Source organism: Chelonia mydas, chromosome 5, assembly GCF_015237465.2.
Source record: "Chelonia mydas isolate rCheMyd1 chromosome 5, rCheMyd1.pri.v2, whole genome shotgun sequence".
Taxonomy (NCBI): Eukaryota; Metazoa; Chordata; order Testudines; family Cheloniidae; genus Chelonia; species Chelonia mydas.
In genome coordinates this window covers 111,709,295-111,736,155 of record NC_051245.2, presented here as the reverse complement: position 1 = coordinate 111,736,155, position 26,861 = coordinate 111,709,295, and the positions used below count along the sequence as shown (strand labels likewise).

At 41.9% G+C, this 26,861-nt stretch overlaps 1 protein-coding gene across 26 annotated transcripts in view; it reads left to right on the top strand.

The window, feature by feature from the left end:
* Nucleotides 1–26,861, top strand: part of ELAVL2 (ELAV like RNA binding protein 2) — a 143,328-nt gene that overhangs the window by 5,626 nt on the left and 110,841 nt on the right. For 3 of the 26 annotated variants that reach the window (XM_037902069.2, XM_043547139.1, XM_043547134.1), the window contains exon 2: nt 8,173–8,291. The exons of the other annotated variants lie outside the window; for them this stretch is intronic. The gene's annotated coding sequence lies outside the window, so the exon portion shown is untranslated. The remainder of the gene's footprint in view (nt 1–8,172; nt 8,292–26,861) is intronic. 26 annotated transcript variants of the gene reach the window in all.

The following is a 26,861-nucleotide window of genomic DNA, read 5'->3' as shown; positions in this document are numbered from 1 at the left end:
GTCAAGATTTTACTCCCAGAACTCTGTGGCGAGGGACATGTGTAAAAACTTAAGTGCATCCTTCTCTTTGCTAATATATAGTTTTCCAGGTCTTGGTCAAATAATTTGGTCATTGTTCCTACACTCTGTAATATAGTACTTAGTATTTGCATCAAAAAAATCAGCAAAATCTTTTTGTGAGGAGGTGCTTTTTGTGACTGAATAGCTTTTGTCAATCTCTTCTTCCCTTTGACTGCTTGGTTGGCTCTGTCTTCTCTCCTCCTTTCTTTATTGTTTCCTGTAATCTCTCAGGAATCTCCTGTCCCTTCTTCCTTATTTTTCTTCTCTGTCCATGCATCTGTTGTAGCTCAGATAAACTCAGCAGCAGTACTTGCTGCTGTGACAGGAAGCATTGTTTGGACTCTTTGTAGTAAACTCCTCTATTTGGATTACTCTTTCTCTCTTCTCTCCACTCCCCCCCCCCCCCCCCCCCCCTTCTTAACATGGCCTTTCATTCTTACACACCTGTCCATCCGTTCTCTCCACACTCTGCACCTCTTTTTACCTCCCCCCTCCGCCCTCATCCCAGGTCTGACCTCACTCTTCCTGGATTTCATTCGGTCATAACCATGTGTTTGCTATCTTCTCCCTGGATCAGCTTATACAGGTCAAGGAATCATGACTTGCACTGTGGGGCAGCATTTATTTTTGTGCACAGTTTGCATTGCCTTTAGCTTGAAGAACCCTGGAATAACTTGTGCATCTTGAATGGTCAGCATGCTTCAGAAATGCTGCGTGAGCATTTAAAATATGCAAGGGTTTCTTGTCATTTCAATCTAAAGTGAATGTGAACTGTGCATAAGTACAGATGCTAGCCTTGGGTGGCCAAAGGACTATGTGGAAAGTTGGGGCACTGGCTTCTTTTGCTTATCGCAGCGCTCCACCCTGTGGAAGGAAGTGCCTTAGCCCTGCTGTTCCTGACCACTGGCACCACTAAACCTTGGTGTGTCCCAATAGACAGTATCTAATGGTTGTGATGTGTAACAAGGCAAGGTGATAAATATCCCTGGCTTCTGTTGGGATGCAGTTATCTTAATTGAACAGGAAATAAGCTGATTTTCATGTTCTGTTGCCTATTAACTGATTAAACCTGTGGAGACACAACTTCACTTAAACTTTGCCTCATTACCCTTCAACCACTCCCACACCTCTGCCTTAAAGAAATGAATCCTAGCAAGGCAAGGAAGTTGGTGGCTTGGCACCAAGCAAAAACTGAAAATGGAATATTTGCGAAGAAAACTTTGTTCACTGTTTTGAATCTCTAAAGGCAAGTATCAAATAGGAATGGCCATATTGGATCAGACCAGGGATTCAGTTAATTCAATATACTGTCTGGCGGTGGGCCAATACCAAGTACTTCAGAAGAAGATGCAAAAAATGCTATGGACAGTCATGGAATAAATTACCTATAGGGAATTTTTCACTAACCCCTGTGATTTCAGTGCATGGTTTACCTCCTGAAACACAAAAATCTTTCTCTCTCCTTAAAATCTATCCTGTTTCATGTAGCTTGATTTCTCATTATTCATATAAATGTCTAATCTTTTTTGAATACTACTAAACTTCAAGAATACCTTGTGGCAGTGAGTCCAGAGTTTAGAGGAAATAGTTATGCATTGTGTAATAAGAGTAATCAGCTTTTAAATTTGTTCTTTTAATTTCATGGATGTTATCTCATTCTGGTCTTACCCTTCTGTTTTAGCTTACATAGTATAATTGATGATAGGAGCATAAAATACCTAGTAACATCAAGACTTTCCACATCTTAGAGTATCTCTCCTCTCTCCTAGAATTCTGGCTCAGTTTTATGTAGTACGACCTGCATTTGAAATTTTCTAGTGAAGTATTGTAATTGTGCGGTGTTGGCATCAGTGGAGATGAAATTCCATTTTTTTAAGCACAAGTAAATGAAATTGTTTGCTTAATGTTTCAAGATTGTGATGATCAAACACCTTAAGACTAGAATGCAACACTTTTAAAGTCAGAACTTGGACAAGAAATATTTCATTTAACCACAGAAGAGTTTCCTTATATGGTTCAGTAACTGCTTGTGAATTTTTTAATCTGTTCAGTGACTGGTTTTATGACTAGATGAGAATAATTTTTTTGTTGTCTTGAATTTTGGTGTGCTGTTATGGTTTAGAGGCTCCTGTTCCCTAATGCTAAATTAGTACTTTAAAAACAGCTATGTCTCAGTTTTTTTTCTCTTCCTTTGCGTTGGGCTGGCAAAAATGGCAGGATGCAAAGAAAACCATTAGTAATCAACTCTATCTAAAATTGGGGGTTAAGGGGGTGACAGTGGCATTGTGTTGAGAACTTGAACTACAGCTTCAGTTTGGCATTTTATGTCCTCCTTTGTTGCAAATCAAAGAGAGAGACCCCATAGACAACATTTAACTCTTTTCCTAAACCTTTTGGAGATAAAGTGTGTTTGGGGTGACTGATGTCAAGCAGATCCCGAACCTTTTCTGCAGCTTGTTTTCTCATAGATGGGAAGAAGAGACCTACTGCTGATTTAGTGTACTACCGAAAAGAGAAGTGAGGTTTATCTGACATACACAACATAGGTGTCTCAGATTAACTGTCTTTTTGGCTGTATGTGGCATTGGGAGTAATGGAAGCTAGATTAATTGCAAATAACCTTGAAACTGTAAGGGAACTCAGTCATTCTAATGTTAACATTTGACATACAGTACTGAGGCTTTATTTTCCCTTTCGGAAGCCTTTTATAGCCATACTTGAACTGACATTTCCCTTCACAGTGATAGTCTTCTCAATTCCAGTGTGTTCTGTTCCAGCAAAATGGTTGATCCTTTTTTTGTGCGCAGTAAAGACTTTAATTGCTTTAGTCTTCAGAGTAACTGAAGTCTTGAACATGCTAGTTAGCATTTGCATAAATCTTTCCACATTACTGGCCTAATCATGTTAGTTTATTGTTAATGCTGTTTTATTCTGTTACGCAGAGTTAAAGCGAGTCCCTCTCGCACTGTGTGATCTTTTGGCATTTAGTCACCACCATTTTTTTTAATTGTATAAAATGGTGTCATGAGTAAGGGATGTCCTATTTAATGACTGCTTTAAGTCAGCTAATTTTCCACCAGAGTAGGAAGAGACTTGAACATATGCGGGAAGCTTCAGTTTCTTACGAATGAATTAGCTTACCTTGTGGGTGATCAGTTACAAAAAAAAAAAAAATGGAGGCATTTAAAATATTTCCTATCATAACCTTGTTCCTGGCTCAGTAAGGACTTGTCTAGACTAGGGTGAAAAAGTCCCTCCCCCTCCACTGAGTTAGCTTAATTGATGATGTTTTAATAGATGGATCTGTTAGGTGAAGCAAAAGAACCGCTCTTTTTAGTCTAGCAGAATCCAAAGACGGTGCTCTTCCACTTCTTTTCTGTGCTCCTTTCCCAAAATCAGCATAGCTACTCTAAATTGCTCTGGATTCTTTCAGAGGTAGAGTTGAAGGGGGGAAAAGAAATTACACTTGTAATAGGAAGCTTCTTATTGATCTCTGCAATGCTGAAAGGTTGCTCATGACAAAATCTTACTGTCATTCAGGCTAACGGCTTTTGATCTTTTGCCACTGTTTGCCACCATTTATCCCTGCAAAACAAAACACAATTGATGAATGAATTTAATTTGCGTCTAAAGATGCATCCCATCATCAGGAATATTTAATTTTTGTTCTAATGTGTTCATTAGCAGAGGTTAAAATCTTGAGTGCTCAGCACTCAAATCTTTGAGAAACAGTTGTCTTAAAACATGATGCTTTCTTTTCCTGATAGCTCAAATTTATTGGAACAAATTGCAACATCATCCGAAGTGACTAACAAACAATATGTGGGTTTTTTGACACCCTTGTCCCCAATTCCTAAGCAGGAAATCAAACTCCCTCTTTTCTGATCTGTTATCTGTATATATCTAGACAATTTAATGGATTAGTGCTGAATTTACACTGCTGAATTTACCTGAGAAGAATTGGCTTTTAGTGTTTAGACAATTGTACTGGAGTATAGCCTTGCAACAGAATTTGAAATAAGTTTGTTTGGTTTTGCAGTTTTCATTTAAAATGTAGTAAGTATCTGATGGCAAAATATTGTGCAGAAGTGGGTTTTGCTTGTCAGCGTAGAGGCTCAGGAAAACTGCCAGTATTGAAGAACAAGCTGCACTAGTAGCCCAGTAGGCATTGTTGTCAGTTTGCAGGGAATCCTGGTGTCTAACCTGTTGCCACTGCACCTAGGTTTTACAGTAGAACCTGGGCAGAGGCTGTATCTAGAAAACAGCTGCCTACTCTGTCCTTTACCACTTCCATGTGAAAACACTTGCTATCTTGCCTTGCCTTATCCAGCCCACTCTTTCAAAGAAAATGCATTCTTAGGGATAGTCCTGATGAGACTGTCAATTTTTAAATGTTCTATAGAGACTGGATATGCTTCATACCACTTTCTCTTATAAAAAGCAACTCTAAATTGCTTATAGTAGAAATGCCAAAAACAGCTCCTAGAAAATTTTTAAAAACCTAAAGGCGTTAGTAGTTCCATGCAGAATGAGAACACTTGCAATCAGACGTATCGCTTGGGATGAGCGTCATTAGTGTCTAGAGTTCTAGCAGCACAAGTAAACAATACAGAGAGAGGTGGGAAGTGTTACAATATCTAGGTCTGTCTTGTGTGCATTTGAGATGGGACATTCCAGATGGATGCTGATAGAACCCATGTTCCATATATGCCACTTCTCTTGGAACTATTTTAGGAATTTTTACTTAAATTGTACTGGTATTATATTTTTGGATCTTGTCTGTAACTGTAGTTGCCATGAGTTGAATTGTGCGGGGTTCTGAGGGAGCCATAAACTTCTCCCTCCTCCTTCTGACATGATAGGTCTGCCTGCACCTGCTCTGAATGAGTGATTCCACTGTTGCAGCTGTACCAGTTCTGGATCAAAGATGGGAGAGTAGCCTCAGACAGAGCCTAAGGTTTCACTGGTTCAGTTACCATGTGGTATACTACTAGCTCTCCCATGTTCTGTAGTCTTTCAGGAAACACTGTAGACAGACCTGAATATCTAGTGTGTGTGTGTAATGATATTAATAATTCAGAATCTCATTGCCTTTATAATTCAGGCAGAAACACCAACAAAATAACCATAAACCCAATGCTTTTCTTTGCAAGTCCGCTCTAAAACAGAATGGAGATTTAATTTTCTCTCACTGGGTTCAGTGTTGCTGGTGTCTGAAAAGATGTAACTTGCTCTATCAATGCTACTGCTGCTACCCAGCAGAAGGTTTGTAAATCTCAGGTGTCCGTAGAGGCAGTGCTAGCCCATTTGGGGTGCTAAGCAGGAATATTTTTGCCCCCTTTCCCACAATACCTAATAAGGGCCTGAGCAGCTCAAGGGGCCCCCTGTTCACTTAAGCAGTTGCTTAGTCTCTTTATGCCTAGTGCCAGTTCTGGGTGTCTACAAGCGGATGGCTTTTCTAAGAACTTCTCTGCTTCTTCAGGGTTAAGAAGTACTTTTTATTCTTCTAGCTTTTATATTGCTTGGCTGAAAAGAAAAGGCAATAAACACCATTAGGGCCTTCTCTGGAGTTGGGGGAGGGAAGTATCTTGACCAGCCAGCACCACTTTAAAGATCTAAAAATTGTCTATCCTATAAGCTAGCACAGTTTTAATCAGCATTTAATTAAAACAGCCCGCCAATTTTTTTTAAACTTCTTCTGAGTCCTGGGTCATATATGTGTATATAATAAAAAATGCCAGCATGTCTTGCTTTTCTGTAAAAACATCTGTATTTTGGAAACCAATAAAATTTCTGTTGTCTTCCAAATGGCTGCCTTGAGTTTGTTACCGCCACATTTTTGGTCAGTTCAGATTAGTGCTGTTGAGAACTGCAGTTAACTGGCTGATGTCTCCTCTTCTCCCCCCCCCCCCCCCCTTTTTTTTCCCCTTTAGTATCACGTTAAATAGGCTTTTATTACTTCTATATATTACACAGTTACTGAATAGCCAATGCTTAATCTAAAATTTGTGTGGGACAGTATCCTGAATATTTAATACACAATCAAAAATTGGGATAATTTAAAACTGAATGCTTGAAAAGCATTTCAAGCAGGATTAGGAAAGGCTGTTCAAGCCATCCTGGCCTATTACATCTTAGTACTTCAGGCCCTAATTGCCACGATGTTATCTGCTTTCCTTTAGAATTATTCAATGTAGATTTTTTTGTTTTAGCCCAAACTGTTTTCCTTGACTAACCAAGTTTTCACAGTGGATTTTTTTTTGTGTGTGGAATGAAATTGCTTTTGCCTGTTTGCTGGAATATTTAAGTTAAACTGTTATGGGGAGAGATGTAGTTAGTAGGGCTGGTTTAATAGTACTGCAAATATTAGATGAAGCTTCATCTTCGTTTTTTTAAAAAAAAGTGGGAAATTTCAGTTGTTACCTTGCAGTAAGTATTGTGTACTGTATTTATTTTGCGGGGAGAGGAAAAGGAGAACACTGTCTTGTTGCTTTGGCTAGTGAAGTGTCCAATAAATTGTTCAAGTCTTGCAAAAAGCATCCTCTGCCTCCTGTGAATAGTCTCCGCTGGTTATCTTTTTAAAAATATATGCGAGAAACAGAAATATATGTAATGTATTGTGTTTAGTGCCTCAAAAACTATAGTTAAGAGCAGTGAGCCATGTCTAAAGTGGCTTTTCCATAATGTACTTAAGGTTCTGACCTTAGAACCTTCATCTTTGAATTTCTTTGTTGCTCATCTCTGAGAAGTATCACGTGAAAGCAGAACTCTTCAGTGATCATCAATCTCCATATCTAGTTTAAGGGCCAGATTGGTGTGGAATGGGGGGAACATGGTGATATTCTTCCAGACTAGAAGCCATAGGTTGAGCTTGTTTTGTGTAGAATGGGGTGCTACTCACAGTAGGTTGTGCATATGCTTAAAATAGACTCGGAGAGGCATAAACATGTTCCATGGCTTGGCTAGTCTCCTGGGCTTGCCACCTCCTTGATTTGGCAGTGAAGTACTTGTATCTCTTATACACTGCTCACTGGTGGCATCAAAATGACAAGTCACTAAATTGTGCAGATCTAGGACCCTCTTTCTTCTTCGTTGCATAAAGAAATTGCTGACATTTAAAATTGTGATCACTACGTATCTAGTTAACTTCCCACTGAGACGAATAGGACCGTTCACAACTCTCAGCTATGGTTCTTTGTGCAGACACTTTCTGCATCCGTTGCATTTGGCTCACCTTTCTGAGTCTGTCTTCACAACAATAACAGCTAGAGGGTTTTTTTTTTTAAATGTATGCTGAAATTCTGAAGAGCAGACACCCCTGGTAGCCGTTTCTGAGCCCTGCCCCAACTGTTCTAGGTTTTTGTTTTTAACTTAAAACCATGGAGGAGTAGGAGGAAATACAGGTGTTTCCAAGGTCAAAATTTAGGTGGTGCTTTGAGGTACTTCTCAGCTGTGTGTGTCCTTTGTTTAAGGGCATTTGTGAAAATGGCCCTTTGTACTCTGCTTTGGCTATTGGACTGTTTACTGACTTGCAGGCACTGTCCCTGAAGTGCGGCTGCAGGCCATGTTCAATTGTGTGCTACTGTTTGGGGTACTGTAGCTGGTATCGTTTGTATTACACCTTCACTTTGAAGAAGAACGAACTGAACATTAAAGAGCTTTGAATGGCTTGTGGAACTGGTTGGATGCGAATAAGTCTGACTGCAAAAATCATTAAGCTCAATGGGACAGCGCTCCATCTGACCCAGTGGCAGAACAGCAACTGTTGGGAGGGTGGTGAGGCAGAAGTCATGCCGCCTTGAAGCTCTGCTCTTGTTCAAGGAGAATGTGATAGAGTAGGTGGCAGGAGAAGAGGCTGAAATTCTGACAGTCCTTGTGGCTAGAGAGAGAGAATTGGTAGGAAATAATTAGTCTCCTGAATGGTTGCAGTACATCTGTGTATACATAGCAACTAGTAATATAGCAGGGTTTTGTATAGTAACGGGTATTTTCAGTAGATTCATGCCTCGTTCTGTAGCAGGATTTTTCTCATTTCAGTGTAATCCATTTTGTGTGCCCTCTTGAAATGCCCAAAAACTAATGTTGTGACCTCTGTTTCTGTTCGTTCATTAGCATTAAATTTCATATGCACCAGTCCAGTTTCAAGGCAGAGCAAGAGCTTGGGATTTACTTGCTTTTTTAGATCTACCTTTCATCTCCAATCTTGAATCCGCAAACATAACTAGTTAAAGGTAAGCGGCAAACATTATTACTTACATCGGTTTTTATCAAGGAATTGTCAGTGTCTTAAAATTAACAGTTTGAGTTAACAACCTGCACTTGCTATCAAACAACAATTAGACTAAGATTCATAGCCCTGGTCTACCCTGGAGGGGGAATCGATCTAAGTTACGCAACTTCAGCTACGTGAATAACATAGCTGAAGTCGACGTACTTAGATCGATTTACCGCGGTGTCTCCACCACGGTGAGTCGACTGCTGCTGCTCCCCCATCAACTCTTCCTGCACCTCTCGCGGCGCTGGAGTACAGGAGTCGACGGGAGAGTGCTCAGGGGTCGATTTATTGCTTCTAGACTAGACACGATAAATCGATCCCCGCTGGATTGATTGCTGCCTGCTGATCTGGCGGGTAGTGAAGACATACCCTTAGTTTGTAGTAGTAGGCTAAAAAAATCTTCAAAACTATTTTTTTGAAAGGTGGATGTCCCTCTAGCCAGCATATTCTGCAGGCTGGTTTATACTTTCCATTCTGTCCCCTAAATGGAGGGCTCTTGCATGCTCATAATTGCTAGAAAAAACATATATGATAACTGAGTGTGTGGCAATCGCTTGCAGTTTAGATTCTAAACCAGTTTAAATTCTTTCTCTTCTCTCCCCCTCCGCCCCACCCCCCCATTTGCTCATATCCTTAGCTAAAAAATCAGAACCAAACTTTTGGGTGAAATATTGCATACCTGATCTGGCCAGAGTGTCAACTTTGATGCGTACATCCTTCATTGACTTTATTTTTGAACTATGTAAGGTGAGGGGAATATTTTTATTGAAAAATCTGTAGTATGTACAGCTCAAATGGCTAAACTGTGAAATTTGGCATGTAAATAGTACTTGGCCATCGATTTACTTCAAGGTAAGATCTTGGTGGGCAAGAGGGGAATTGGTTGGTTAATAAAGCTATTAAGCGTCTGAAATTGTTTCTGAGTTTGCTCAGTAGCTCTACTGAAGATCAAAGATATTGAAGTCTCCTTTGTAACAAAGCTGCAGGCTTTCTGCCCAGCCTAAAATGCAGAGGATTGTGGCTGCTTCTAGGTCCGTTTGTGTAGAAGAGGCAATATAGATAGTTGTCCTCTCTCCCCCACCAAAAACGTTTCCTTAACAGGAACAAGAAAATGGGAATAAAAATGTATTCTGCATCTCTTGTGGGGTTTGCCACCTTTTCCCCACCCCCCCACAATCCACGTGTTTTAAGCTTTCATTTAAAAATGAAACCCTTTTTAAAGATATGGCTGTTTCAGAGGGAATAGAGGTGCTGTTTGTTGTGTCCAGGTGCTGTAGAGAACTATGCAATGGCAGCAACGTGAACTACCATCTCCTCACCTCATTCGTCGTTGTGAATATTTAGATGCTAACATTCAGCTTGGGCAACCGCCTCTGACTCTCTAAACAAATTAAATGCACAGAACTGTAATGCAGTGTCAAGGTTGCACAGTTTAAAAATTGAAGCTGAGAAACAGGAACGTTTACATTCCTAAAGCAATGTTAACTAGGCCCTATTGCACTCGTGTATCTGTGGTATAAATTGAACAGAACAAACAAATGCATTAAGCATCATATTCAAGGAAAACAGAAACTGAAAATGAGTTAATGTTGCTATAGGAACCTTTCCCATTTTCTGACTTTTTTTAAAAATTAACTACAATTTCAGCGTTTCATAAGTAGAAGCAAAAATATAAATTAATCTTTTTGTACCCTTTAGCTGAACATAATCTGTTTTGCCAAAATCATTATGTACCTAAATTTAGTGAGATTGCCATTGGTTGCTCAGGTGTTAGCACCAAAAACTAGTGACCAGTTAGTAAACCTCTGACTCAGCTAATAGGGTTGGCAGCCCCTATGTAAGTCTCCTTTTCCCCTCTAATGTGGGGGCTTTTCTACCTGAAAAGTTGCACTGGTTTAAAGGAGTGACTTTTAAAAGCTTATCTTTTTAGTTAAACTGGTTCAAAAAGCTGTGGACACTTACTTCAGTGAAAACTAGACTTATTTCAGGTTAATTTAAATTGACAAGGAATAGGTTGAAACTAAAGTGTGACTATACAGTGGCTTGTACCAGTTTAACTACACGGATTCCTCTTCTCCCCCCCCCCCCCCCCCAATTTTTTTTCATACCTTGAGTTAAACTGCAACAACTGCTGGATGTAGACATGGCCTTAGATGTTGTAGTTCGTATTTCAGTTCTGGCTTCATAGGTGTCCCCTGTAAATGTCATTCTGACGCTTGTTATATACCTTTATTAATTGGCTTAACCTCAGCCCATGATCTAAGTCTCAATGCACAACAGCATAGGAAATTAATTTCAATAAACTTCTCTGTACATTAGATTCAAAAGCTAGCACTGGTGCTGAACTTCTGAACACTGTCCAGAGTAATGATACAAATAAGAAAGGCAGAGCTTGTGTGCTGAAAATATTGTGTCCAACCCTCTTCTTTTCCAGAAGAAATTTTATTTATTTATTTATTTGTAAAGAAGTGTGGCTTAAAGTGCTAGTAACTCTGCATTTAAATGCAAGGAAAGATGGTAGATGTTTTAGTCTGTCATGCATGGTGTTATTTCTGTGGATTGAACTTTTTTTTAAAGAAAAGCTCTTATGAAATGAAGTTATACATTGACTTATAAAAGGGCTTATTAAAAAGGGAATTGGGGAATACATACTGGAGTTTCTGACCACTACTATGCTTGCAGGAAACTGCAATACTTAATCCAGCAAACAAATGAAAATATCTGATATAGTGATTCAACATGGGTGATCTAATGAGAGAACTTTCACCGGAGAGTTTTGTGAGATAGCCATGTCCCTGCTTTGTTTGTTGACACTTCTTGAGGGCATATAAACTTTTCTCTCATCCTCCTGCAGTGAATCTTTAGTCTGTTTGCAGCTTTGATACAGAACTCAGTTTGTCGGTTTTGGTTTATGGGTACATCCCTGCTCCTGAAGGACCTGACAATTCTATTCTGCCTCTGCAGCTGCGAGTGAGGTGGGCAGGCTTACTGCAAAGCTTTTTCTGACTCTTGGATTTAAGTTTTTCTAAACTAAAATACAGCCTAGCAGTAAAATATCTTTTCCGATTATGCTTTAATCTGGTTGGATCTGTGCTGATATATTTTTAAACTGTCTTGTGGGGCTGTATGACTTCAGTTTTGGATTCTCGCTTCCTACAGAGGCATTCGAGCAGCACAAGATGGGCATGTCCCTGCTTGATCCCCAGTATGGGCAAACAAGCAGTGAAGAAAAATAAAGAGCATTTACCTATATCCCTAAATAGTGAGCTTTGGTATGTCTGTGACTAGGGAATCCCCCCACAATTTGACCTAGCTCAGGGAGGGATTGCACCGCTCTTCCATGAACCAGGAGAAAACTGAACTAGGCGTGTGGCAAGTGGAGCAGAGGAAGGGGTAATCAAGTGTAGTTGCTCAAAGACAAAAAAGGCTAATGATTAGGGCCCTACCAAATTCACATTCCATTTTGGTCAATTTCACGGGTCATAGGATTTAAAAAAATAATAAATTTCATGATTTCAGCAATTTAAATCTGTTGTAATTGTAGGGGGTCCTGACCCAAAAAAGGAGTTGGGAGGTGTCATAAGGTTATTGCAGGGGGGATTGTGGTACAGCTATCCTTAGTTCTCTGCTGCAATGTATTAAAGGTGCTGCCTTGAGCTGGAGAGCAGCAGCTGCTGGTTGGGAACAGACTCTGAAGGCAGAACCGCCATCAGCAGCTGCGCAGAAGTAAGGATGGCTTGGTATGGTATTTGCCACCCTTACTTCTGTGCTGCTGCTGGTGGGGTGCCGCTTTCAGAGCGAGGTGCCTGGCCAGCAGCCGCCGCTCTCTGTCCACCTGGTTCTGAAGGCAGCAGTGCAGAAGTAAGGGTGGCAATACTGCAGCCCCTCTGCAACTCCTTTTTGGGTCAGGACCCCCAATTTGAGAAACGCTGGTCTCCCACATGTATGATTTTACCCTATACTATACAGATTTCAAGACCAGATTTCACGGTCTGCAATGTGTTTTTCATGGGCATGAATTTGGTAGGGCCCTACTAATGATGACTGCCTGGTGACTGGCTTTAGCAGGTCCCCTCCGCCTCCCAATACAAAGCCGTGGAAGGAGAACAGAGAGAGAAACAAATGGTCAGTGGACTACTGACATAGCTCTAAGGGACTCTCAAGCCCTATTCCCTTGACCAGCAACCCATGTCTCTTATGCCCTATTAGCAGAGGTTTAACTATATGCTCCTTTATGGGGGATCTTCCCCATCCACCGGGTCTGACATACTCTGGTTGCCTCTAGGTCACCCTCTTCATTAATCCAGTTGACTTAAAGTTCCATTAGGGACTTCTTGGGAGTCTGATACCCTGCACAGGGATCAGGGGCTTGCCTCTGACTTGATGGGGGGCACCGAAGAAGCAGAAGCAGCAGCCTCTTGTAGGAAGTGAAGGTACATTTTCCATGGAGGTAAACACTCCTGGAATTCATCAGGTCTATCTCCGCTATCTGTATTCTTAGCTGATTAGGGATAGAGGAGGGTTAATGTAAAAGCCATAGAAAAGGGTGGGAACCTTGCTTCCAGAAGAAGAAGGCAAAAAGAAAAGCCCCATTCCTCTCAAGATCACAATCAATCTTTCCAACTCTGACACAATCCAGGGATCCTATCCGCAGTACTTGTTTCAGAGTCTTATTCAGCTGGAATCAAGTGCAACCCAAGCACTTGAAAACACCTTGGATTTCACTTTTTTAAAAAAGTCAAAACTGAAACAAGAGCTTGGATTCTTTCTCCTGGGAGGAATGACAGTTGTCAGGGTAGGCGGGACAGGAGAATAATGCAGAGAAGCCTGTTCCTTCAGGAATACTCAGCCATAAGACGGCCCAGAAAACCCAGGCATAGTGTGACAAAGGATGGCTTATTGGATCGCTGATGGACTTGTATCTCATTAGTCACAATACAGTCAAGTGGATTCATGGATTCCCTCTGAAGCACCTGGCATTGGCCACTGTCAGAAAGCAGGGTACTGGGCTGGATGGACCTCTGGTCTGACCCAGTATGGCTGTTCTTATGTATGTAAAGGAGGACCTAGGAGGCAACTTCCTTGCAAAGGGTTCCTTCTGCTGCGTTCACTTACTTCACTTAACTAATCCTTTCATGGGCAGACTTTGTCCAACTTCCTACCAAGTATGGGAAAGTCTTGTGGGCTGTGAGTAAGCCTTTAGATAACCCTGGCTGCCTTGTTTTGTCCCAGATGTCTCTCTAGATGGCTTTTTTCTCAGCCATGGCTGTGATCAGTGAGCCAGGCATAGAAGTGGCTGTGTTTCTGGAAAACAGCCATTCAAACAAAGCAGCTCCTGGCAGCCTCAGAATATGCTTGAAGAAAACCTTTGGAAAACTGATGGCTGGAGTCTTGGAGGGAACTGAACTAAATCCTACTATCTACGAGACTGTATACAAGGTTCCAAGCCAAACTACAAGGTGAAGCAATCCTTCTGAGGCTGTTCTGTGAGCAATATGGTACCAACGCAACAGAGCAAGATGGAACTACTAAGGGGAAAACTATTCCGGGGAGACTTCTTTGGAAGTCTCACCATCAAACAGCATATCATCAGTACACTCGCTCAGAATTGGAGTCTCAACTGGGTTGCAGGCTCCGTTTCATCAAACAGGTAACAGGCAGGGTCATGAGACATTTATCCAGTACAGTTACAGTGGAGTTGCATCTTAAGCAGGGGTAAGGTTCTAAAGTCAGCACGTAAGGCGAAAATCGTGTATAGTCAATATTACCCTTGAAAATCCATTAAATCGCCCATAAAGTACAGTATACTGTACATGGTTTTGTTTATACAACCCTGTACAGTAATATGTATAATATGTACAGTATATAATAGAGTACATATGCAAAATATAACTTTACAGTACTGTATTTTTAATTACAGGGGGGTAATTACAGGGGGTTATCAGGGCTTGATGTCGATCCAGGAGACGGAGGTGCCGGAGAGCTTGGGTGATGGAGAGGGAGTCGTAGACGAAGTGGTTGACTCTGGTTTAGCTCGAAGTTGATTGTGTAGGCTCATCTACTGATGGTTGGTTTTCCTTGAAAAACATGGTGATCGGCAACTGTCGCTATTTGAGCAGCTCAAGAGACATTTCTTGTTACGGTCTCAAATAGTCTGTAATACTACATGTGATTTCAAGGCTTTGTTCCATAGAGGGATCGTATTCCGAAATTAAATCATTAAAGTGTTTCGCTCCTTGGAACACTTCAGCAAATTTATGAAGATTCCAACTTGCTGGCTCTTCCTGTTTGTCATCGTCATCTTCGTCTTCTGTAGACGATTTTCAGTTCTTCTAACTCTTCGTTAATCAATGTTTCTCTCTCGCTCTCAATTAATTCTTCGATTTCTTCCTCAAGGATGTCGATAAAGCCATCAGCACCGACTTGCCTGGCCACCTGAACAATGTGTTTCACTTCTTTGTCAATGGTCAGGAAACCCTTTAAAATCATTCACACGTTCTTTCCATAGGTTTCACCAGCGTGCATTGACTGTTTCAGGCTTGATTGTATCCATTGCCTGCTTAATATAAGTGATGCAATCGGCAGTGTTGAAGGACTTCCAACACTCCATCACATTAAGATTGGGATCAGCATCCATAGTGCTACGTATCCATGAGAAAGTAAGCCTCGTGTACGTGGCCTTGAAACAGCGAATCGCGCCTTGGTTGAGAGGATGGAGGTGGTATGGGGGGGGGGAGGAGAAAAACTACTTCAGCGTCGTTATGCGCAAACTGGAGTGCTGCAGGGTGGCTAGGAGCATTGTCTATGATCAACAACACTTTTAAAGTCAAGTCCTTTCTCTTCGAGGTACTGCTTGACCTCCGGAATGAAACGCTTGTGGAACCAATCCAGAAATAATGCTGCCGTCACCCAAGCCTTTTTATTTGATTGCCAGAACACAGGCAGGAGACTTTTGTTCTTGCCTTTTAGGGCACGGGGATTTGCAGCCCTGTAGAGCAAGCCCGGCTTTATTAAATGCCCAGCCGCATTGCCACAAAACAACACAGTCTTTAGCTGCTTTGAAGCCAGGGGCTTGTCTTTCTGATTTCGAAATGTAAGTGCGGTTGGGCAGTTTTTTACCATAAGAGCCCAGTCTCGTCAACATTTAAAAACTTGTTCCGGAAGATAGCCCTTTTCTTCTATGATTTTCTTTAATTGTTCGGGTTAGGTTTTTGCTGCCTCTTCATTGCAGCTTCACCAATAGTCTGCAAGTTTTTGAGGTTGAAACGGTTCCTAAAACTGTTAAACCAACCTTGGCTGGCTTTGAATTCCTTCTCATCAGAAGCCTGTCCCCCTTCGGTAAGAGGTTTGAACAGCATGTAGAGGCTAAGAGTCTTTTCTTGCAATGTGTTGCCATTGATAGGCACACGTTTACGGTTCATGTCTTCCAGCCATAAGTTTAATGCCTTTTCAGTCTTCACTAAAGTCTTATCACGCACCTGGCTCGTCACCTTAGTAGTTATTGGAGCACTTGATGCCACAGCTTGACAAATGTCTCTCTTGAATCTTGATGCCACAGATGCTAGATTCGTTGCTGCCATATTTATGTGCCATGTTGGAGACCGACATACCGTCTCTCAATAAGTCCAACACAGCCAGTTTTTCCTCCAGCGTTGGAACAGATCACTGTTTCTTCGGTTGAGCACCAGATGAAGTAGCTGGCTTGTGTTTAGGGGCCACGTGTGAAAAATACATATCTTTAAACACTAGAATCACAATCAGCACGGCGAGATGCTCACGCTATGAGAGGTGCGCAGGAACTGAGACTGACTGAGGGAAACAGATTCATTTCTCCTGTCTCACGCTCACTCTGGGGCATACACTTATTGCGTGGAATGGTGGGTGGAATCTCCCACGCTGTTTACAGATATCTTGTTTTTCTGTGCTGAGTGCGTATTGTTGAATTTGCGTTTAAGTGCGTGTATAATGCGACTCGCCTGTAAATGGAATACATAGGTCTCTGTTTATCTTATCCCCAGTATCTAAATGTGTGCTTATTTAAAGTAAATAAAACATCAATGTAAGGAAAGCTATAACCCCTTTTTTTTTTTTTTGCATAGGCCTCAGGGGCGTATGTTGTCTCCTGCTCTGATGCCAAGGAGATCAGGAGGGAGCTGTGCAGTTCTGGATCAGAAGGACTGCAAAAGCTGAAATTCCATATTGGGCAGTGGCCCAAGGGGGCCTTCCCCCTCTGTGACAGACATGGAGGTGGGATGGACGATATGGAGACTTACAACAGTTTTCTTCACTTCACTTATGATCAGCACCATTTCCAGTACCTGTCCTTACCATTTTGTGTTTCATGAGGTCTGTGGGCTGCTATTTGCTGTTCAGCAAAGAGGTCCATATCTGTGGTTTTTTTTAGAGGACCTTCTGATCCAGGCACCAATCAAAAACAAGGTCCAAGTGGACACATGGGCAGTCAGCAGTATATGTACTTCAAGTGCATGACTTTATGATAGACTTTGTTCATAGCTGTCAAAGAATAATTCATATTTGGGTGCAGGTAAAGAGTTCATATCTTCAGAATGAAAACGGAAGCTGACAAAAGCCATATGCTTTCTTCAGAACGCACAATCCATTCCCTCCTGAGCCTCTTGGTAATGAGGGCTTCCTGTACAGATAATTTCAGATGTCTCTGGAGTTTCTGCCCACTGAATTTTTTTTCCCCCTTTACTTATGCCCCCCAGCTTGCTGTTATGACCAACCAAAAATGAAGTGTTCAGATCATTTTAGTGGTAGATGAGACGGATCATAGGACGGTCTGAAAATCTTAGAATCAGATCATCCTAACATAAACAATAATGAGATGGTGATCCCATTTGGAGTATCGCTGCATTTGAGACCTCTTTATACTGAAGACTCAGCAACAACTGGTTAGAACTGCAGTGTGTTAAAGGGCCTGATGGTATCAATACTTTCAACATCAAAGAGAGATGTCCCGGTTATGGCAGGCTTTGTTTGCAAAAGCGACTGGGCCACTCTTTCCTTTGTGGCGTGGGTCCTATTGACACTGATAGAGAAGAACCTGTTCTGTACAGTATGCATCAAAGTTGCAAAACCACATAGTGGATTGGCAAAGCAGACCAGGGAATTCACAGATGTTTTGCGCACATAACCAGAACATTTGACAAGTCAATAGATCTGTTTTCAGGCACAAAACAGCCAAATGCTGTACCAGTTCATGGAATGGTGGCAACAGAGACACTTGCCCAGACCAGAGAACTTGTTACATGCCTTCTGTGTAAGATTATGCAGAAAATCCAGGAATCCGATGGCTTCTGTAATTCTTGTAGCACCACACTGGCTTGAAGGATGTAATTAGTGGTCTTAGTAAACATGATCTCAGAATTACCACTGTTCATCTCATAGAAATCTCCTCTTGTATGTAAAGGCTCATCATATAGCAAGACTCTAGCAGACAAAAGCTGGCTGCCTGGAATTTGTATGAAAGCAACTAAGGTGGATATTTTAATAGGTAACCTACCACTTGAATTTCCAGTTAATAGTTGTCAAGAACATACTGTATAATCTGGTACCCTAAGCAGAGTCGCACTAAGGTCAGCTAAGATACAAATTACCTACCAGAGTGCCTGCAAGTTGGCCTTGCTGTGGGTTTAAAGGCCCCCAAATTTAAGGTGTGCGCCTATTCTATGCAGTGCACAGAGAACTAAAGCAATTGAGAGATCAAGGTCATTTGGGTGTAGGGGACAACAAGGCTTCAAAGGTGTGGTGTGTTGGGGTGTTTGTGTTTGTTTGTTTGTTTGTTTGTTTTTTTTTTTTTTTGCGCTATCTAGGTAGATCAGATAGTGTATACAAGGCAGAGACTTGCATTTTCCTTCTGCACTCAGATTACACTCCCAACAAGCAGGAGTAGTCACTTGCAGATATTTAAGTGTCTATTACCATGCAAAGTGCCCACCAGGCACATTACTTCAGAGTTGACACCAAGCCTTATCTGGCACTGAAGCAGCAGTCCTTGAAGTCTGTTTGTATTGGGTGAGTACTTGATCTGTCGCACACAACCACAGCTGCTACACTTACTTATTCTACCAGAGGGAGTGTGGGTGCCAGATTTTTTCTTGACACCCCCCGCACGTGGAGGCTTCCTTGTGCTTGCTGCTGCCTTCTCCTCACCCTCTGATTCCAAAGAAAATCAAATTGGGACAAGGCAGTTCTGATCCTGCTATATAGATTTTTATATGGCACCCATCACTGTGACTTCTTGGCATCCTAATGGCTTTTGGACAGGGTACTCTATTCCACACTCAGGTCAAGCGTATAACTATCAGAGTATACTACCACATTGGTGGACTGTTTCTCCAGTGTTGCATGTTCAGTTCAAGTCTTCATTTTGCCAAGTGCCTAGAGAAAGCAGCTTTTCTTAAGTTTAAGACTCACACGGGTCGGGCATCTGCTTGGAGGGGGCATTAAGGGTTCATTGGCCCCCCCCCACTGGGACCCATCTTGTTATCAGGTTTCTGATGGCTGCTGAGACTTTGCAGTTAGTGTGCCCCCTAGCTGTTCTTGAATCCTAAATCTGGTCTTGCACAGGCTCTTTAAAGCCTTGTGCGCAAAAAAATCTCTCTCTCAGCTTTCTAGTAAAGTGCCTTTCTCCTTGCTTAGGAGAGTGGGAAGTTGGCTGCCCTATGCAGAAGATACCCCTTTTGTAATTTCCATTCTGGCAGTCCATCAGTCTCCTTTGCCTTGTGTGTGTACCTGTCACACTTTTTTCTGATGTGTTCTGTGCTGGCAGAATGTAGTCCAGATTACAAGTTTCAGGGGCCCTCCACTACTTCAGTGGCCCCAAAACAAAAGGGGTGGGGCAGAAGCTTCCTATTTAGTTCTGAAAAGTATCTGTACTTGCATTGTGGAAGACTACACGCGTAGCAGAAGGGCATCATAACCACCTGGGCGTGAGGGAAAGGCTGTCTTGAGCAGAAAAAGTGTCCACTTTTGACAAGGCTTGCCAGCCAATCAACACTTCTACTTAATGCTTGATTACATTATAGCAAATGGATGCATTGCAAATAATGAATTTATCCTCACAACACTGATGTGAATTAAAAGTAGTAGGTCCCGTTGTACTGGTGTTTGGTTTTTTTGTTTGTTTGTTTTTGGTTGGGGGAGGGAGTGGGAGGAAGGGAAGAACTGAGGAACAGTTTAAATGATTTGGCTAAGGTCATTCAGGAGGCGTGTGGCATGGCACTGTACTAAACTATCTTACTGTTTTAGTTGATGTGACAGCAGGTGCAACACTTTGCCATCACGTCCAAAAGTCTGATCCAAGAAAGTACTCAACGTTGCAATGCACAGTCCAGGTGGGGAGGAAGGCTCCTTGCAGAAAGGGGAGATTTTGGTTATACGCGGTCATCTGTATTACTGCAGAGACCACCGCTACTTGTGTAACATGTATACCACTATGTGTGTTGGATTCTCAGTCATGGGAGGGGTTTTTAAACTGATGAGGCTTTGATTAGAGGAGAGGGAGCTGTGATGGATGCAGAACATCTGGTGTCCATCTGATGGGAAGAGCTACCCGTATTTTTGTTAGCAAAGAGTGCCAGCCTAGTTAGACTGGCCCTCTTTACAGAAAGGTAACTTCCGTGCGACAGGTCCTCCTCTGACCTTTCCCCTTTCTTCCCCCATCGTTACCCTTTACCGAACTCCTTTATGGAAAGTTGTAGTCATCAAGGAAAGACCAGATAGCTTGATACAACCTCAGAAGATGTGTATGGGCATTCCTCTGCCCTCTCAATCTGGGTGGTCTCTGCAGGGCAAGGGGTGTGGCTGGTAACCCTGTCTCACAAATTGTGGTGTAGATTCCTCTGTAGCACAAAGCTATTAGCTGCTTCCCCCCCCCCCCCCCCCCCCCCTTAAAGTCAGGTAGGCCATACACTAGAGGCAATCTCACTGAGGAAAAATTAGTTAAAATCCCTTTCTGACTGCATGGAATAAAGGTAATCCAAGTCAAGGAACCAGAAAAATACCCTATGACTCATTTGACCAAACTCAACCAACTTTGAGTTCAGCTTTGTAAAACTGGCTGCATATTTTTGCATTGTAAAACTTCATTGTTCATATGGTCCTGTCAGCACTAAAACTGTTCTTATATTGTGAACATTCTGGGAATAAAGAAACTCATGAGGAAGCAGGTGCTGTCAGTTACCTTTATTGGGAGTCCTGAAAGGTGGTTTTGTTGAAGGTTGGGACAGTGCAGCTGGGGTACCCCAGATGTCATATACTAATCTACAGACAAAATTGGTGCATGTGTTCAGACCAGGTAGCTCCACACATCACAGTAAGTTTGCCTGGCATCTGGTGTGAAGCCGGCATCTGTAGTGACGCTATGCAGAGCTGTTGATGTGGGGGGAGTGGTTGAATGGTTCTTAGGTTCGGTTCTTCATCCTTCTCTATTTATTTGTTAAGAAAAGTGGATAGACAAGAACCCAAGTATAGGCAGGGACTCCTGGCAAAAAGCTGGCCTGTAGTCAACTTCTGGCTCTTCCAGAGGCACATTAATGTTTTCCAAACTTTTGTTTAAACAAAGTCTATTGGTTTTAACTAAATTAGTTTAGAAACTGGTGCAATCTGTGGTGGAATTGGAGAAAATGACTTAACTTAAGTTTTCATATCTGGTAATTTGAAACTGACCTGAAGAGTGAGTGTCCACCCACTGGTAGTTGCACTGATTTAACTGATTCAGTTTCTATACCAAATTTAGTTTTAAATGGTTTTAACAGGCCTAAATCTCCCCATCTTTCCATGATATCAGTTTGCTGCATTCCCAGTTTTCTTGGCAGTGACACTACCTGCATTTAGTGATTCTGTAGTATAATAGGTTGGGTATAACATTGTCAAGTGGTAATGACATGGGAGTGTTTAACCTGCCACAAGAAAAGGAGTACTTGTGGCACCTTAGAGACTAACCAATTTATTTGAGCATAAGCTTTCGTGAGCTACAGCTTGCTTCATCGGATGCAATGAGCTGTAGCTCACGAAAGCTTATGCTCAAATAAATTGGTTAGTCTCTAAGGTGCCACAAGTACTCCTCCTTTTCTTTTTGCGAATACAGACTAACACGGCTGTTACTCTGTAACCTGCCATAGTTAGCTCAGCCTGGTCTACTGATTCCTCTTAGGACACAGTATTGTGCCCCTGCCACTAGGGAAACACAGCTACATAGGAAAATAAAACACTCCAGTCAGTTTTCTAAACCAGATTTACTTTTGGTGATGGTATCTGCGTTGTATCACTTCCCTCCACTTCGGACTGATGATATTTCAGAGGTGACGCACGTTTTTACAAAAACAGCTTACCCGTAAGCACACTGCACCAGTTGTAACCTATTTGTATCGTCCCTGTCTTAAGTGATTTGCCCTTATTCTCTCTTGTAATAATATCATTTTAGGCAGCTCAATAGGATTCATATCCAGAGACCTGATGAAAGACTCTGCCAAGTGTAAACATATGCAGCGTGTTTCTTGTTAACTTATAAAATATGTCCATGCAAGATTGGGCAACGGAACAAAATATTAAAACCAAGGAGACCTACCTGGCAGTGTTAAAATAAATCCTGTTTAGCTTCATGAAAAGCACAACAAACTTGGGGAGGTAAGGCCCTAGGTCAGTGTTTCGTAACTAGTGCCCCTCCTCCCCCCCCCCCAGCCCCCAGCAGGATCATGGAAGACAATTGAGTGGAGGTGGGAGAATGGGAGTGTGAGGCAAAGCAAAGAATCCTGCTCCCCCAACCCCTTATACATGCTTATCCTTCAAAGTTTGTGTTTTGTTAACCTCTTGAAAGTCAGATTTTAGAGGCTTGTTATCACTGGCTTACAGTACATGTAAGGGGGGAGGGAGGGTTGCAAAAAAAAAATTGTCTTGTAATAAGAGTGCCAACTTGAAAAGATTGAGAAACACTGCTCCCTAGTGGAAAAACCTTACTGTAATTGGGGAGAGGGGGTGTAGTTAGGCAATGTAAAACTCTTAAAATTGTTTTAGAACTGATAGGCAATGATAGTATGTAGTCCTTGGCTTCCCTATACCATAATGCTGACTCAGCATTTTGGAATGCATACCCTCCCTCCTGAGTGGAATGAACACATTGCAAGAATGGCCTCTACTGCCTTTTAAAAATAAGGATCCTGAAATGCATTTCCAGTGTGTTCCAACTAATGGACTGTCTATATGCATTCTAATGAACTGTTTAGTCTCAGCTGTATAGACAGTGCCAAAGTTGCCAGTGTGTTGCAATAGTTTGTCCTGTAAAGACTACAGTTAAGATTTAAAAAGCCAATTAAGATCCATGTAAATAAATGAATGGGGATTGTCTAAATCGTCTACCTTTGAAAGCCTCAAGGTAGGGTTTTAACACTTACGTAATGTGGCTGTTAGGCAGTTTGTAATTGCCATCATACTCTGAAGTGTGTCTAGATCCTTAATCTTAAAGCAAGTATTGTAATTGCAGACTAACAAAATAGAGCTAGTAATTTATTGTGCGTTTATAAACAGGAATATAAGATGCAATAGGAGGGCTTAGCAGACCCCACTTACCTGCTCAACCAGGGTGAGTGGAAACCTTGCTCTACATTAGTGGCCCGAACTGGGCTAGGGAGCTGCTGCCTCCTTCACTGGAGAGGGAGAAAGAAAGAAAGAGAGTGGCCCCCTGAGCAACTTGCTCCTCTTCAGAAGGGGAGGAAGGAGACAGAGCAGAGTGGAAGTTGGGATCAGGGAAACTGTGGTGCTTTTCTTTAAGGGATGTGGAAAAAGAAGCAGGGAAGCTAGAACCACTACTGCTTTATCCAGAAGAGTGAGGAGCATAGCAGCCTACGTGGAGAAGTGTTTCTGGGAAGTCAAGGGCCTTCTGTTTATCTTTGCAAAGAAGTAGGTGGGGCCTGGTACTAATTTCTCGGGAGGAGTGTGCAGCAGGAAGGAAAGGGGAGGCCAGATTTTACTTAGGAAGGAGCCAGAACTTCTTAAACTAGTGTTGGAATTTGTGTGGCAGAACTGACTTTATTTGTAGTAGACAGAACTGATAGTGTGTGGACAGATTGTGACTGGACCCAAGTGAGAGGACAGTGAAGTGACCCATTGTAGGCAATGCCTGGCCTGTAGAGAGCTGCCCTGGTCATGCAGGCTAGGTTCACTTCAGCCTGGCTGGTAGACTTAGTTCTCAGCTGAGTATTACTGAGGGAGCTTTACAAGCCCTGAGAGAGAAACATCTTACATAGGAAAAGTTGTTTAAAACAAAATTCTCTGTATAACTCTTACTAGCTGTTTAACCTTCCTACTATCCAGTGTTATGAACAGATATTAATCTGACCCCCTAATATTTCAACTGTCTAGCTGGGGGTATACCCAAATTATCACCCTTGCTTCCCTTAGTATTGTTAAGTCATTTAAGCTCAAGGCTTAAAAGCCTGTCCCAGTTCTTTATAAAAACCTTACAGTCCAGTGAGTTGTAACAAGTCTCCTAGTTTAATAAAAACACCTCAGTTCAAGGTCAGCCTCACAAATGAACCAGGATGGCTTCACTGGTTTATTAAAGAAAATGGCATTTGGAATACATCTTTTCCTAGTGAGGTCTCGGTAATCTTCATGGCTTTCCTGCTAAAACCATACTTCATCACAATAGCTGTGCCATACATTTTTTTTTTTTCCCCCCCTTGAGCTGTATTGCTCTTTGATTAGGAAGTGCTTATGATTTATTGTGCTGTGTGGGTGTAGCTGGAGCATAGCTCCTCACCAGCTAATCAACATTTCTTTTCCTCTTCACATTCTGAAATGTCTCTTGCTAGATTCATCTTGTTCTGCTCTCAAAGCTTGTGGTGTTACTAATCGTCTTCTGCACTGATACATCTCTGGGGTTTGCACGAACCTCTCATCCCCATTCTCTTCTCTGTCCTTGTGAATACAATGTTATAAATAAAGCTCTTCCTAAAAATAAAATAAAACGCTTTCATTTAGCACCCACATTGCTCATGAGACTGTGCTAATAACAAAACTTGTATCCTCAGTTATATGCATTAGATCAGTGGTTCTCAACCAGAGGTCTGCGACCCCCGGGAGGCCACGAACAGGTTTCAGGGGGTCCGCGAAACAGTGTCGGCATTAGACTCCCTGGGGCCCAGAGCAGAAAGCCGAAGCCCCCCTGCATGGGGCTGAAACCTGGGGCCCTGAGCCCTACCATCCGGGACTGAAGGCTAAGCAGCTTAGCTTTGTGGGTCCCCGCTGTGGGATGGGGCGCTGGGCAAATGCCCCGCTTGCTACCCACAAATGTGGGCCCTGGCTTTTATATGCAGAAACACAATTGTTGTGGCACAGGTGGGCCATGGGGTTTTTATAGCATGTGGGGGGGGGGGCCCAGAAAATTTGAGAACCCCTGCATTAGACAGCATCAGGTTTGGGGCGGTGAATGGAAAGCATAGCACTTTTAACGTAGTTCTGTTCAGCTGACTGCTCCTGACCAATAAGGAAATGACTTTGGAGACAGGAGAAACTTTTTTGAATCCTGTGTGTAGTTAAGTTCTTCAAAAGCTTGAGGCGGTGACTATTCAGTCTTTTCAGCATGCTGACTCTAAAGTCCACCAAGCTGTCAGTTATTTCTCCAGTTTTGCTTACATATGGATGTTTAGGGGTGTGATGAATCTCTATATTTAAAACTCACACTGATACTAATATCTACACGGGCTGGTATCTTCAGAGGTTTCCAGAAACTGTCAATCGGCCACTACCTCATGGATGTGATGAGTAATGTAATCTCTGTTCCTCTCTGCAGCTCCCGTCCTCATTACTAGTGCCCCTTTTTGTTCTTTCAGATATGCAAACCGTTAGTTATGTGGTGGCTTGAAACACTAGAATTGTCACATTTCTGTTTCACTTTGGTGGCTGTTGTGTACAATATATTTTATCACAGGATTTTTTTTTAAATACTTGAAATCTTACTTCCTGGCCTGAAGATGTCAGATTACCAGCTCTGTAGACTGACCATTTCAATCTATCCACAGAATAGATGTAGTGCAGGCAAAAGGATTTTACTTTTTATTTTCTCCTCTCTCCAATGTGGCCTATGTGGGATAGAGTTTCTGGTCGTATTCGACTTGAATTAAATGATAGTTCCTGGTCATGCGTCAGCTGAATTGGCAACCTTTTGTGCCTTGGGGTAGACATTTGTGAAGTGTCTGCCTACAATCTTTATAAGTGTTAATAATCATGTTAACTCAAGTTAACAATCAGTTAGTTCAAGTAATATGACCAACTGTAGTCTGGGCAAAGCCTCCTCCAGTATGTTTTCAGCAGAGACTGAGGCTGAAAAGTTCCTTCAGTGAGGTCACCCCTACTTTGTGTGGGCATTGGGAAGGTAGAGTTGAGCTGCTTGGAGACTGTAGAACTGGAGGGAGGTGTTGTCACTGGAGAACCTAAGTAGATCTTGGTAGAGCATTGAACAGTAGGTGTGAATAGGGAAAACCCCTTTTTGTTTTTACATAAAACATCCACATCACTGCGATGTTAAGGAGATGCCAGCGGCATCTACAGTATTAGATGAAGAATATAGAGGTAGGATTCAGAATCTGAAAAGAACAGTGGGTGATGGCTAATAATGTGGCGGATTCGTTGCTTAATATTAAGGGTGACTTTTTTTCAGATGATCTGAGTGTACAACATAGCCTTGCTAATTCAGGTCCCTGTTTCAGTTATTCTTCCCTATCCAAAAACTAGTCTGTAACTATTCCTTCCAATTAAGAATCCCTTTCTAAAGCTTCAGTAAAAGCATGACATACCTTGTGTGTCTCCTGGTGCTGAGAAGCTGTCATAAACAGCCTCAGAGCTGTAGGTTGTGTGTAGTACAAATGTCAGAACAGAATAGTTTTTGTGTGTGTATGGACCAACTTGATATACTAAAGGTTCAGATCTTTACACAGAACTTTGAAGCACAAGTACTTGATATTTTAGGATTTCTGGTTAAGTCTGCATTAATTTATCCCCTGGGAGCCTCCCTGAAGGAAAGGGAAGAAAATTTCCCCTACAGTGTTAAGAGGGTCCTGTTGAAAGAGCAGTCTTGCTTTCACTTTAGGATGTCATTTTTGTATTCTTACTCTGCTGGAAACAAATGCAGAGCTCTAAAAGCTATAGGAGGAAATATTGCTCATCAGAAAAAACACAGATACTCTTTTTAGCACGAACTGAATCCTTAAGTTCTGAACAGACTTCTCAAACTACTCTTCTGTGTTTTGGGTCATGTATGTAATTATATTCCACCCTTTTTAGACCACAGAATGGGAAGTTGTATGGTAATCCAGTGACTATAAATTAGGGTGTGCTTGCTAATAATAGTGTTCCATGAGATGTGTACTCTCAAATCACACAAATTTATCTCGATTGTATGGATGGGGAAAACAGGAATAAATCCTGAGTTTTCTATTTTTGAACCTGTGCTCTTAAACGCAGTTGCTTATGAGACCTATATTTTCCTCTTCGAAAGGATCTT